This window comes from Styela clava, chromosome 9 (genome assembly GCF_964204865.1).
Source record: "Styela clava chromosome 9, kaStyClav1.hap1.2, whole genome shotgun sequence".
In the NCBI taxonomy this organism is placed as follows: Eukaryota; Metazoa; Chordata; class Ascidiacea; order Stolidobranchia; family Styelidae; genus Styela; species Styela clava.
In genome coordinates, this window is record NC_135258.1 from 6,838,113 (window position 1) to 6,850,756 (window position 12,644).

Here is a 12,644-nt window from a genome sequence, read left to right on the forward strand (position 1 = left end):
CGTCCGAGATTTGAACCCGAGACCTCTCGCACCCTAAGCGAGAATCATACCCTTAGACCAACGAGCCGAGCGGAAGGATTAGTTACACATAGGCCGTTATTCTCGTATAACTTATCTATGATATTACCCTGTAACCACTGTCTTCTATGCGTTATCAACTCATCCGTCAGTTAAAGTCGATAAAGACGCAGTATATGCTTTTTCTACCCTTATCAACTCATCTGTCATTTAAATTCGATAACGCGTACATACAAACGGTTGGCTATTGACAGATATTTCTAATAGTACCTGTTTCATAGAACCTATAAAAATTTATCGCTACCTGTTGGAGCTGTAAATGCAACCGGGTTGGCCGAGTGGTTAAGGCGTTGGACTTAAGTTCCAATGGGCGAGTGTCCGCGTGGGTTCGAACCCCACACCCGGTAGTTTTGCGACAAAGAACGTCTACATTTTGGTTTCTTTGAGAAAGTTCAAGTTGAAATATTGCGGTTTCCTTGTCAACAGTGGTAACAACCTGTGAAGAAACATGCAGATTACGTATCAATGTGAATTCAGAAAATTGGGCTCGTCCGGGATTTGAACACGGGACCTCTCGCACCCTAAGCGAGAATCATACCCCTAGACCAACGAGCCAAGCAGTAGATGCGTATAAATCCAGAAAGTTGCGCTCGTCCGGAATTTGAACCCGGGACCTCTTGCACCCTAAGCGAGAATCATACCCCTAGACCAACGAGCCGATCGGAAGGATTAGTTTCACATAGGCCGTTATTGTCGTATAACTTATCTATGATATTACCCTGTAAGCACTGTCTTCTATGCGTTATCAACTCATCCGTCAGTTAAAGTCGATAAAGACGCAGTATATGCCTTTTCTACCCTTATCAACTTATCTGTCATTTAAATTCGATAACACGTGCATACAAACGGTTGGCTATTGACAGATATTTCTAATAGTACCTGTTTCATAGAACCTATGAAAATTTAACGCTACCTGTTGGAGCTGCAACCGGGTTGGTCGAGTGGTTAAGGCGTTGGACTTAAGTTCCCATGGGCGAGTGTCCGCGTGGGTTCGAACCCCACACCCGGAAGTTCTGCGACAAAGAACGTCTACATTTTGGTTTCTTTGAGAATGCTCTGGTTGAAATATTGCGGTTCCTTGTCAACAGTGATAACAACCTGTGAAGAAACATGCAGATTATGTATCAATGTCTTGAAATTGAAGTAAAGTTCTGAACAACAATTATTGAACACAAATATGCCTTTTCTATTTGTTATCAACCCATCCGTCAGTTAAAGTCGTTAAAGACGCACTGCAAATCACAACTTCAAAGCAGGCGTCGAGATGAACAGCGTAGGAACATTTTCAACGGGGAATAATTGCCCTGTTTTTCTGTCATTTGTGATAATTGGTATCCTGTTAATTATCGCTTCGGCGTGACTTGGCATATATAAGTCAGGTGCTTCTAGATTACTTTTGAAGCTGCAATCATGAACGAATTCCAGTAATTGAATAAATTGCGATATATGCCAATAAATGAAACAGAACGGGCTCGTCCGGGATTTGAACCCGGGGCCTCCCGCACCCGAAGCGAGAATCATACCCCTAGACCAACGAGCCGTTCTGTAACGCAGAAGAACCATAAAGACTTATCCTTATTAAGAATCTCTGATACCACCTAATTATATTTTCTTCGCAAAATAATTAGAGCTCGATATTTGTTACGTGTGTTATCTTGTTAATTGAGGTAAAAGGGGGTTGAATAAATAGTAAATAAGCCAAATTTGAGCACTATAATATGTCACTTAATTTCACCCATTAAACAATAACTTTTGTTTCTACTTTAAATGGTCGAAAAATGGGTTTCAACACACATTAAACTTGTCCACACCCATGGATCAATAGGTATAAAGTGTACATGAAGCCATCGCGTGGCTCGTTGGTTCAGAGGAAAGTAAATCAAAGCCGCATCACGAAACGGAATAATGAACTGTGCCAGTTGGAATCCGTAGCTGGATTCAAACCGCTCTTTCATGAGGCGATATAATCATTATGATATAACTTCTTCGACAAGTAATTATTGGCATGTCGTTTGTAAGTTGTGATATTTGGTATTCCGAGAAGTTTGGTTTCAACGCAACCTCACACATTACAGTTGTATATTGCTTCCTAAAAAAAGAAAAGCCTTCCATTTCATTCACAAGTAGTAGATGCGTATAAATTCAGAAAATTGGGCTCGTCCGGGATTTGAACCCGGGACCTCTCGCACCCTAAGCGAGAATCATACCCCTAGACCAACGAGCCAAGCGGAAGGATTAGTTACACATAGGCCGTTATAGTCGTATAACTTATCTATGATATTGCCCTGTAACCACTGTCTTCTATGCGTTATCAACTCATTCGTCAGTTAAAGTCGATATAGACGCAATATATGCCTTTTCTACCCTTATCAACTTATCTGTCATTTAAATTCGATAACACGTACATACAAACGGTTGGCTATTGACAGATATTTCTAATAGTACCTGTTTCATAGAACCTATAAAAATTTTACGCTACCTGTTGGAGCTGTAAATGCAACCGGGTTGGCCGAGTGGTTAAGGCGTTGGACTTAAGTTCCAATGGGCGAGTGTCCGCGTGGGTTCGAACCCCACAACCGGTAGTTTTGCTACAAAGAACGTCTACATTTTGGTTTCTTTGAGAATGCTCTGGTTGAAATATTGCGGTTCCTTGTCAACTGTAGTAACAACCTGTGAAGAAACATGCAGTATCAATGTCTTGAAATTGAATTAAAGTTCTGACCAACAATTATTGAACACATACATGCCGTTTCTATTTGTCATCAACTCATCTGTCAGTTAAAGTCGATAAAGACGCAGTGCAAATCACAACTTCAAAGCAGGCGTCGAGATGAACAGCGTAGGAAAATTTTCAACGGGGAATAATTGCCCTGTTTTTCTGTCATTTGTGATAATTGGTATCCTGTTAGTTATCGCTTCGGCGTGACTAGGCATATATAAGTCAGGTGCTTTTAGATTACTTTTGAAGCTGTAATCATGAACGAATTCCAGTAATTGAATAAAATGCGATATATGCCAATAAATGAAACAGAATGGGCTCGTCCGGGATTTGAACCCGGGACGTCTCGCACCCTAAGCGAGAATCATACCCCTAGACCAACGAGCCAAGCGGAAGGATTAGTTACACATAGGCCGTTATTGTCGTATAACTTATCTATGATATTGTCCTGTAACCACTGTCTGCTATGCGTTATCAACTCATCCGTCAGTTAAAGTCGTTAAAGACGCAGTATATGCTTTTTCTACCCTTATCAACTTATCTGTCATTTAAATTCGATAACACGTACATCCAAACGGTTGGCTATTGACAGATATTTCTAATAGTACCTGATTCATAGAACCTATAAAAATTTAACGCTACCTGTTGGGGCCGTAACGGCAACCGGGTTGGCCGAGTGATTAAGGCGTTGGACTTAAGTTCCAATGGGCGAGTGTCCGCGTGGGTTCGAACCCCACACCCGGTAGTTTTGCGACAAAGAACGTCTACAATTTCGTTTATTTGAGAATGCTCTGGTTGAAATATTGCGGTTCCTTGTCAACAGTGGTAACAACCTGTGAAGAAACATGCAGATTACGTATCAATGTCTTGGAATTAAAGTAAAGTTCTGAACAACAAATATTGAACACATATATGCTTTTTCTACATGTTATCAACCCATACGTCAGTTAAAGTCGATAAAGACGCAGTGCAAATCACAACTTTAAAGCAGGCGTCGAGATGAACAGCGTAGGAAAATTTTCAAGAATAATTGCCCTGTTTTTCTGTCATTTGTGATAATTGGTATACTGTTGGTTATCGCTTCGGCGTGACTTGGCATATATAAGTCAAGTGCTTCTAGATGACTTTTGAAGCTGCATTCATGAACGAATTCCAGTAATTAAATAAATTTCGATATATGCCAATAAATGAAACAGAACGGGCTCGTCCGGGATTTGAACCCGGGACCTCTCGCACCCTAAGCGAGAATCATACCCCTGGCCTAGACCAACGAGCCGAGCGGAAGGATTAGTTACACATAGGCCGATATTGTCGTATAACTTATCTGCTTACGCATTATATGCTTTTTCTACCCTTATCAACTTATCTGTCATTTAAATTCGATAACACGTACATACAAACTGTTGGCTATTGACAGATATATCTAATAGTACCTGTTTCATAGAACCTATATAAATTTAACGCTACCTGTTGGAGCTGTAAATGCAACCGGGTTGGCCGAGTGGTTAGGCGTTGGACTTAAGTTCCAATGGGCGAGTGTCCGCGTGGGTTCGAACCCCACACCCGGTAGTTTTGCGACAAAGAACGTCTACATTTTGGTTTCTTTCAGAATGCTCTGGTTGAAATATTGCGGTTCCTTGTCAACAGTGGTAACAACCTGTGTGGTGAAACATGCAGATTACGTATCAATGTCTTGAAATTGGAGTAAAGTTCTGAACAACAATTATTGAACACATATATGCCTTTTCTATTTGTTATCAACCCATCCGTCAGTTAAAGTCGATATAGACGCAGTTACACATAGTACATTACATTAGTTACACATAGGCCGTTATTGTCGTATAACTTATCTATGATATTGCCCTGCAACCACTGTCTTCTATGCGTTATCAACTCATCCGTCAGTTAAAATCGATAAAGACGCAGTATATGCCTTTTCTACCCTTATCAACTTATCTGTCATTTAAATTCGATAACACGTACATACAAACGGTTGGCTATTGACAGATATTTCTAATAGTACCTGGTTTATAGAACCTATAAAAATTTAACGCTACCTGTTGGAGCTGTAAATGCAACCGGGTTTGCCGAGTGGTTAAGGCGTGGTACTTAAGTTCCAATGGGCGAGTGTCCGCGTGGGTTCGAACCCCACACCCGGTAGTTTTGCGACAAAGAACGTCTACATTTTGGTTTCTTTGAGAATGCTCAGGTTGAAATATTGCGGTTCCTTGTCAACAGTGGTAACAACCTGTGAAGAAACATGCAGATTACGTATCAATGTCTTGAAATTAAAGTAAAGTTCTGAACAACAATTATTGAACACATATATGCTTTATCTACTTGTTATCAACCCATACGTCAGTTAAAGTCGATAAAGTCGCAGTGCAAATCACAACTTCAAAGCAGGAGTCGAGATGAACAGCGTAGGAAAATTTTCAACAGGGAATAATTGCCCTGTTTTTCTGTCATTTGTGATAATTGGTATCCTGTTAGTTATCGCTTCGGCGTGACTTGGCATATATAAGTCAAGTGCTTCTAGATGACTTTTGAAGCTGCAATCATGAACGAATTCCAGTAATTAAATAAATTGCGATATATGCCAATAAATGAAACAGAACGGGCTCGTCCGGGATTTGAACCCGGGACCTCTCGCACCCAAAGCGAGAATCATACCCCTAGACCAACGAGCCGCTCTGTAACGCAGAAGAAACATAAAGACTTATCCTTATTAAGAATCTCTGATACCACCTAATTATATTTTCGTCGCATTAATTAGAGCTCGATATTTGTTACGTGTGTTATCTTGTTAATATAGGTAAAAGTTATGTGAATAATTGGTAAATAAGCCAAATTTGAGCACTTTAATATGTCACTTAATTTCACCCATTAAACAATAACTTTTGTTTCTACTTTAAATGGTCGAAAACTGTGATTCAACACACATTGAACTTGTTCACACCCATGGACCAATAGGTATAAAGTGTACCTGAAGCCATCGCGTGGCTCGTTGGTCTAGGGGAAAGTAAATCAAAGCCGCATCACGAAACGGAATAATGAATTGTGCCAGTTGGAATCCGTAGCTGGATTCGAACCGCTCTTTCATGAGGCGATATAATCATTATGATATAACTTCTTCGAGAAGTAAATATTGGGATGTCGTTTGTAATTTGTGATAGTTGGTATTCCGAGAAATTTGGTTTCAACGCGACCTCCCATATTATAGTTGTATAATGCTTCCTGAAAACAAGAAAATCACTTTATGTCATTAACAAGCATTATGAATCATCAGAATCATCATTAGAATCTTCAGTAGATGCTTATGAATCTAGAAAATTGGGCCCGTCCGGGATTTGAACCCGGGACCTGACGCACCCTAAGCGAGAATCATACCTCTAGACCAACGAGCCGCGCGGAATGTGTAGATAAACATAGGCCGTTATTAACGTATAACTTATCTATGCTATTACCCTTTAACCACTGTCCTCCCATTTGTCTTGCCTCATGACTATGCTCAAATCAATATAAACTTTGAAAGTGAATGAAACCCCGACCCGACGATATCAAAGTTCTGAACAACAATTATTGAACACATATATGCCTTTTCTACCCTTATCAACTTATCTTTCATTTAAATTCGATAACACCTAAATACAAACGGTTGGCTATTGACAGATAATTCTAATATTACCTGTTTCAGAGAGCCTATACCTTCTAAATTTAACGCTCCCTGTTGGTGCTGTGAATGCGACCGGGTTGGCCGAGTGGTTAAGGCGTCGGACTTAAGTTCCAATGGGCGAGTGTTCGACAAGTAGGCTTGAACCCCACACCCCACTGTTAATTGGCGTAAAAAATAAATCATATACCAAACAAACAATCGCCTAATTCTACCCAAGTAAATATGAAATTCGTCGTTTCTTTTGTCATAAATAGGAATCATTTGTATGCTCTTATTCATCTTTCAAAGGAAACCCCCCATGATAACTCGTTATCTCGTTAAAAAGCCTGAAGCTACTTCAGTTTAACTTGCATTTTTTTCCAAATTTGCAACGGCGTTCGTGTGGGTATGTAACTCATTGGTAATTAGTAATAATTAGTTATCTCGATTAAAAATCCTGGGGCTATTTCAGTTCTAGTTACATAATTTTAAATTTGCTTCCTTTTGTTCCCATCGGCGTGTGGGGATATATCTCATTGGTAGAGTATTCGACTGCAGATCGAGATTCCCTAGTTCAAATCCGGGTGTCCACCAGTTTTCAACCAGCAGCAAATTTTTATCAAGTTTTGAAAGTGGTGGATCCGTGCGAGTTCGATTGGTGTCTCTGATTTGATACCGGACATCCCTATTTTATGTCAGTCGCTCATTTTTGAGCAGTCAGTTAGTAGTTCAATTTTACAAAAATGAACATACACTTGATGCAAACAAAAACTAAGTGAAAAATGCATTCCATGGTGCAGGGTAAGGCAAAATAGTTCCTATTTCAAATTCAATGTAAAAGCGATTAAACGTTTGCAATGAATTTTGAAGGTCTCGAATTTAAAGCGTGATTCATTCTTCCACGAATTCTCGCATATATTCGAGTTGATAGCAACAATGACATTGAATAACATTATCTCATTTACCACATTAAGTCTAGACTAATATTTCCATTTGTATTGAACACAACTGTATCTTTCTTACCTATAAGATGATAACATATAGGAATTCAATGCATGTTTGTGATTACCTGTGACACAGGCACAGTCCATTACCAACAGGCCCCACAAGCAGAATAGAACTATATAAAGCACTTTCATTGTCGGAAAGAAGTATCATGTCTCCAATTGCATAAAGATCAACTTGAATCAAATCTATTTATAGATCTACTTTGTATACTCTTTTTTATAAATATTTTATTGTTTAGGAAGGTTACGTGACTCTAGCTACTTCTCCCTTTTCCCATCAGGCTTATTGTACAGATCAGAGGTGACAAACATGCGGCCTGTCATATTACTCACAACACTATTCCCACCCTTGTATTCTTGAATCACCCCTTTTCAATGGATATGATGTCGGAATGTTATTTACCCATTTTGATTCATCTTTTTTATATGTATGTGATGTGATTGTGCGGCTATTTCAGTTTAATCTACATTAGATTGGATTCGCTTTCATTCGATTAAACCGCCATATGGGGATATAGCTCAGTGGTGCAGCATTCAACTGCAGTTCAAGAGGTCCTTGGTTCAAATCCGGGTGTCCCCTCCTATTCAACTTGCAGCACATTATGATTAGAGTTCTTAGTGAGTAGGAATAGCGTGTGTGCATCTACTATGCTCTTGTTTATTTTTCTCGGACAATTCCCGCTATTATAAGTTATCTCGCTGAAAAGCCTGCGACTATTTCAGTCTAATCTACATTCGTTTGAATTCGCTTTCATTCGTTTACACTACAATGTGGGGATATGGCTCAGTGGTACAGCATTCGACTGCAGATCGAGAGGTCCCTGGTTCAAATCCAGGCGTCCCCTCTCATTCGACTTGCAGCACATTTTTATTTTCAAATTTCTACTCTGTCCAGAACGGGGTGGATCCGAACGGGCTCGATCGATGATGTTTCCGATTCGAATCCGGATATCCCTATTTCATTCATGTCAGTTAAGCAAATATTTCCTTTTTCAAATTCGATGTAAAAGTGATTAATAAGTGCTTGAAATAAAGTCTGGAAATCTGGATTTCGAACACTGTTTCATTGTTTCATCACCACTCGAATACATTCGATTTGATAGCAACAACGATATTAAAAATACCGTTTTCTGATTTACCACTTTCAGTTCGAGAGAGAGCCATCTTTGCATTCTTATTAATTGCAACTGTATCTTTCTTACCTTTGAGTTGATCACATTTAGGAATGCAATACAGGCTTGTGTATAACTGTGAAAGACAGCCTATCACCAACCAGATTTTCGAGCATAATAGAACTACCAATATTCTATCTCAATAGGTTGAATAGAAAACTACAGAGGGAAAATGTCGATAAATCTAAAAATTAATAACTGTTGTGAGATGTTATCATCATCACGTCATCACTGTTAAGTGGCGTAAAAACAAATCATTTACCAAACAAACAATCTCCTTATTATACCCAAATGAATATGAAATTTGTCGTTTCGTTCGTCTTAAATAGAAATCATTTGTACAGGTCTAATATGCTCTTATTCATCTTTCGTAGGAAATCCCCCATGATAACTCGTTATCTCGTTAAAAGCCTGAAGCTACTTCAGTTTGACTTGCATTTTTTTCCAAACTTGCAACGGCGTTCGTGTGGGTATGTTACTCATTGGTAATTAGTAATAATTAGTTATTTCGATTAAAAATCCTGCGGCTAGTTCAGTTCGAGTTACATAATTTTAAATTTGCTTTCATTTGTTCTCATCAACGTGTGGGGATATAGCTCAGTGGTAGAGCATTCGACTGCAGATCGAGAGGTCCCTGGTTCAAATCCGGGTGTCCCCTAGTTTTCAACCAGCAGCAAATTTTTATATCAAGTTTTGAAAGGGATGGATCCGTGCGAGTTCGATTGGTGTCTCTGATTCGATACCGAACATCCCTATTTTATGTCAGTCGCTCATTTTTAAGCAGTCAGTTGGTAGTTTATTTTTTACAAAAATGAACATACACTTGATGCAAACAAAAACTAGGGAAAAAACAAAACAAAAATGATTTCCAGGGTGACGGGTAAGGCGATATAGTTCCTATTTTAAATTCAATGTAAAAGCGATTAAGCGTTTGCAATGAATCTTGGAAGTCTCGAGTTCAAAGCGTGATTCATTGTTCCACGAATTCTCGCATATATTCGATTTGATAGCAACAATGACATCGAATAACATTTTCTCATTTACCACATTTAGTCTGGTCTAGACTAATATTTACATTTGTATTTAACACAACTGTATCTTTCTTACCTTTAAGATGATAACATTTAGGAATTCAATGCATGTTTGTGATTACCTGTGACACAGGCACAGTCCATTACCAACAGGCCCCACAAGCAGAATAGAACTATATAAAGCACGTTCATTGTCGGAAAGAAGTATCATGTCGCAAATTGCAAAAAGGTCAACTTGAATCAAATCTGTTTATAGATCTACTTTGTATACTCTTTTTTATAAATATTTGGAAGGTTAGGTGACTCTAGCTACTTTTCCATTTTTATCAGGCTTATTGTACAGATCAGAGGTGACAAACATGGCATGGCATATTACTGACAACACTATACTCAAACTTGTATTCTTGGATCACCCCTTTTCAATGGTTGTGATGTCGGAATGTTATTTACCCATTTTGATTCATCTTTTTTATATGAATGTGATGTGATTGTGCGGTCCTGATTTGGTGGGATAATAAAGTCTGGGTTCTGGGCTTCGTCCAATAAGCAGCGTATAGATGTTTCCTTTGTCATTCTTTTAGAGAAATCTTGGCGTAACCTGACACTTTATTGGCTCTCTGAATCACTCTCGTCCACACTTTATTTTTCGGCACATATTTTCACTTTTGTATTTCAAGCTTTAGGCAAGCAATATTTCATAATTTATGCGATTTTTATTCGCATACCAAAAATATGACCAAAAAATGCAAAAAGTGTCGCAGGTAGCAAGTGAATATTGCAAATGTATATATATATATTTAAATATATATAAGAAAGATTAGCCCGTGCAGTTGCGCACACGTAATCGGGATAAGAAAAATAATAATAATTTCGTGAGACTTTGACGAGGCACGTACTCTGCGTCTTACTATTTTTTATGGGTAAACCTTTTATTCGAACGTAAATTCAAACTTGAAATTGTTAACCGGTTCTGATGTTAACTACATTTATTTAATTAGGGAATTGAATGAATCTACATACATGGATACATTGTAGAGCAATGGATCGCAGATGACTAATAATAATTGCAGTATCAATTGTTTTAGTTGCCCTTGCGGCGATCCCAGTAGCTTTAACCATGAAGAAGAACGAAAAAATGAAAGAATAATCGACTCCACTTCAGTCAACTGTCTCGGCGAAATGTAGTTAGTAATGCCTATTTGTAAAAAAGATCATTTTATATTACGCAACATGTACATGTACATATACTGTTGGTTTGTATCGAATACCCATATTCTTTCCAGTAAATATTCAATACATATATATTCACTCTATCTTGCAGGCACTTATGATTGGTACAACGTGTTCTTAGACAAGGTTTCGTATTCAGAAGCTTAACGTAAATGTGCGATGTATGGTGCAACGTTAGCCTCAACTTGAATGAGAGACAAACGAATACGCAGGTAAGTTGAATTGTCACGGCCTTAACTTGAAAAAAAGACTGTAGAAGTAGTGTTAGGATATACTGGAGATAGTTCAATGTGTTTTCAAAGCTATATCGTAGTGATTGATAAACTATTATGACTGGCTGGTAGAACTGTAAATATCGTCCAATAGCCATGATTAGTCGCACCAAATCAGTTCATTTAGACACAAAATGGCGTCACAAAATATGAGAATTTCCTCCATATTTATCTACAAGTGCAGGAGTGTCTTCGCTATGGAATTTTCATGCTTTTGAATTTTTAAACATTTTAGTCCAGCAATGTTGTGGCAGAATTTTCACTATTTAAATAACTATGAAAAGAGAATAGGATTCGGTATTCTGTATTTGATTTAAATATTCTATAATACTAAATCGCACTATCTGATTCTATATTGCCCATCCAAACTAATAATACCGTATCATTTATTTTGTTGAAATTTCCGGTAGTGAGATTTGAATCTATTTAAGTACTTATGGTCATTATTGGAAAACTCGTGTACAAAAAAATATTATTTCAGTGACATCATCTACAAACTGATCAGAAGTCAAACAAACATAGTCTGGACACTTGGAGTGTGGGTTGGTTTGGATGATTCGAATTTGCAAAGTAGATGGGTGTGGAATGATGGTGTACATGGAACAAGAGAGAATATAGCCTGGAGAACCAAATAAATTGGACGAAAGATGTGCAGTGTTGCATCGAGGTAGAAAATGGAAACTTAACAACCAGGGATGCTCTGACAAACTGTATTATATTTGCGAGGAAGATTCGTCGTGAACAAAATCGCTCAGCTAAATTGTTGAAAGGACCTAATAAAATAAAGAATATAAGTGGGTTTTTCATCCAAACATAAATATTTTATAATCAAAATTTTTTGTTCAACGATTCAAACTGATAAAGATACAGAGCATTGGTATGCGGTAAAAATGCTTACGGTTGACGGCTCGTAACTGAGAGAATATTTAACACCATTCTTGTTGTTCAGTCTGATTCTGGGATAAAGAAGTATGGTTTTTGCATAGTTAGTATGAGTTATTAACTAAAAGGCAAAAACTTTATTATCAAAAATGTCTCGTTTAAAATGCAATCTTCTGTTGATTTTTTCCTATTTTATTGTAAATAAAATGAATAAATTTATATTGAGATGAACATTTACAAAACAAAATGGATTGAGTAGACTATTTCCTTAGAAGCGTTTTAACCTTTTTTTGAATTAGTTTGTTGTAGGAATTATTGCAATATGTGTATTAGGCGATCGAATAGGTTTGCACCAAAAAAGGGATTGACAAATGTCATAAATCAACTAAAAAAATATTATGTCTCAACAGACAAATATCATATATAAACTTGATGCCGTGATTTTACATCGAATTTCAAATTAAAGATGAAATGAACACCTAACGGGTGAAATATGTTATCTCTTTGAATGTTTTAACTGCCATTTAGCTTTAACTAATCTGCCCTATTAGATCTGAATCTGGATTTGCCGGGTATTAGTTATCAAGAATCTATGCCC

At 37.8% G+C, this 12,644-nt stretch overlaps 13 non-coding genes across 13 annotated transcripts; 7 read left to right on the forward strand and 6 right to left on the reverse strand.

The window, feature by feature from the left end:
* Positions 1-342: 342 nt before the first annotated feature.
* On the forward strand, positions 343-425 carry Trnal-uaa (transfer RNA leucine (anticodon UAA)). Its single transcript has one exon. It is a non-coding gene; the product is annotated as a tRNA-Leu (tRNA).
* A 136-nt stretch (positions 426-561) lies between these two features.
* On the reverse strand, positions 562-633 carry Trnap-agg (transfer RNA proline (anticodon AGG)). The gene has a single exon. It is a non-coding gene; the product is annotated as a tRNA-Pro (tRNA).
* Positions 634-1,005: 372 nt separating this feature from the next.
* Trnal-uaa (transfer RNA leucine (anticodon UAA)) lies at positions 1,006-1,088 on the forward strand. Its single transcript has one exon. It is a non-coding gene; the product is annotated as a tRNA-Leu (tRNA).
* A 458-nt stretch (positions 1,089-1,546) lies between these two features.
* On the reverse strand, positions 1,547-1,618 carry Trnap-cgg (transfer RNA proline (anticodon CGG)). The gene has a single exon. It is a non-coding gene; the product is annotated as a tRNA-Pro (tRNA).
* A 612-nt stretch (positions 1,619-2,230) lies between these two features.
* Trnap-agg (transfer RNA proline (anticodon AGG)) lies at positions 2,231-2,302 on the reverse strand. Its single transcript has one exon. It is a non-coding gene; the product is annotated as a tRNA-Pro (tRNA).
* Positions 2,303-2,577: 275 nt separating this feature from the next.
* Trnal-uaa (transfer RNA leucine (anticodon UAA)) lies at positions 2,578-2,660 on the forward strand. The gene has a single exon. It is a non-coding gene; the product is annotated as a tRNA-Leu (tRNA).
* Positions 2,661-3,112: 452 nt separating this feature from the next.
* On the reverse strand, positions 3,113-3,184 carry Trnap-agg (transfer RNA proline (anticodon AGG)). The gene has a single exon. It is a non-coding gene; the product is annotated as a tRNA-Pro (tRNA).
* Positions 3,185-3,459: 275 nt separating this feature from the next.
* Trnal-uaa (transfer RNA leucine (anticodon UAA)) lies at positions 3,460-3,542 on the forward strand. The gene has a single exon. It is a non-coding gene; the product is annotated as a tRNA-Leu (tRNA).
* A 454-nt stretch (positions 3,543-3,996) lies between these two features.
* Positions 3,997-4,073, reverse strand: Trnap-agg (transfer RNA proline (anticodon AGG)). Its single transcript has one exon. It is a non-coding gene; the product is annotated as a tRNA-Pro (tRNA).
* Positions 4,074-4,284: 211 nt separating this feature from the next.
* On the forward strand, positions 4,285-4,366 carry Trnal-uaa (transfer RNA leucine (anticodon UAA)). Its single transcript has one exon. It is a non-coding gene; the product is annotated as a tRNA-Leu (tRNA).
* A 1,049-nt stretch (positions 4,367-5,415) lies between these two features.
* Positions 5,416-5,487, reverse strand: Trnap-ugg (transfer RNA proline (anticodon UGG)). Its single transcript has one exon. It is a non-coding gene; the product is annotated as a tRNA-Pro (tRNA).
* Positions 5,488-8,232: 2,745 nt separating this feature from the next.
* Positions 8,233-8,304, forward strand: Trnac-gca (transfer RNA cysteine (anticodon GCA)). The gene has a single exon. It is a non-coding gene; the product is annotated as a tRNA-Cys (tRNA).
* Positions 8,305-9,217: 913 nt separating this feature from the next.
* Positions 9,218-9,289, forward strand: Trnac-gca (transfer RNA cysteine (anticodon GCA)). The gene has a single exon. It is a non-coding gene; the product is annotated as a tRNA-Cys (tRNA).
* The last annotated feature ends 3,355 nt before the right edge of the window (positions 9,290-12,644 follow it).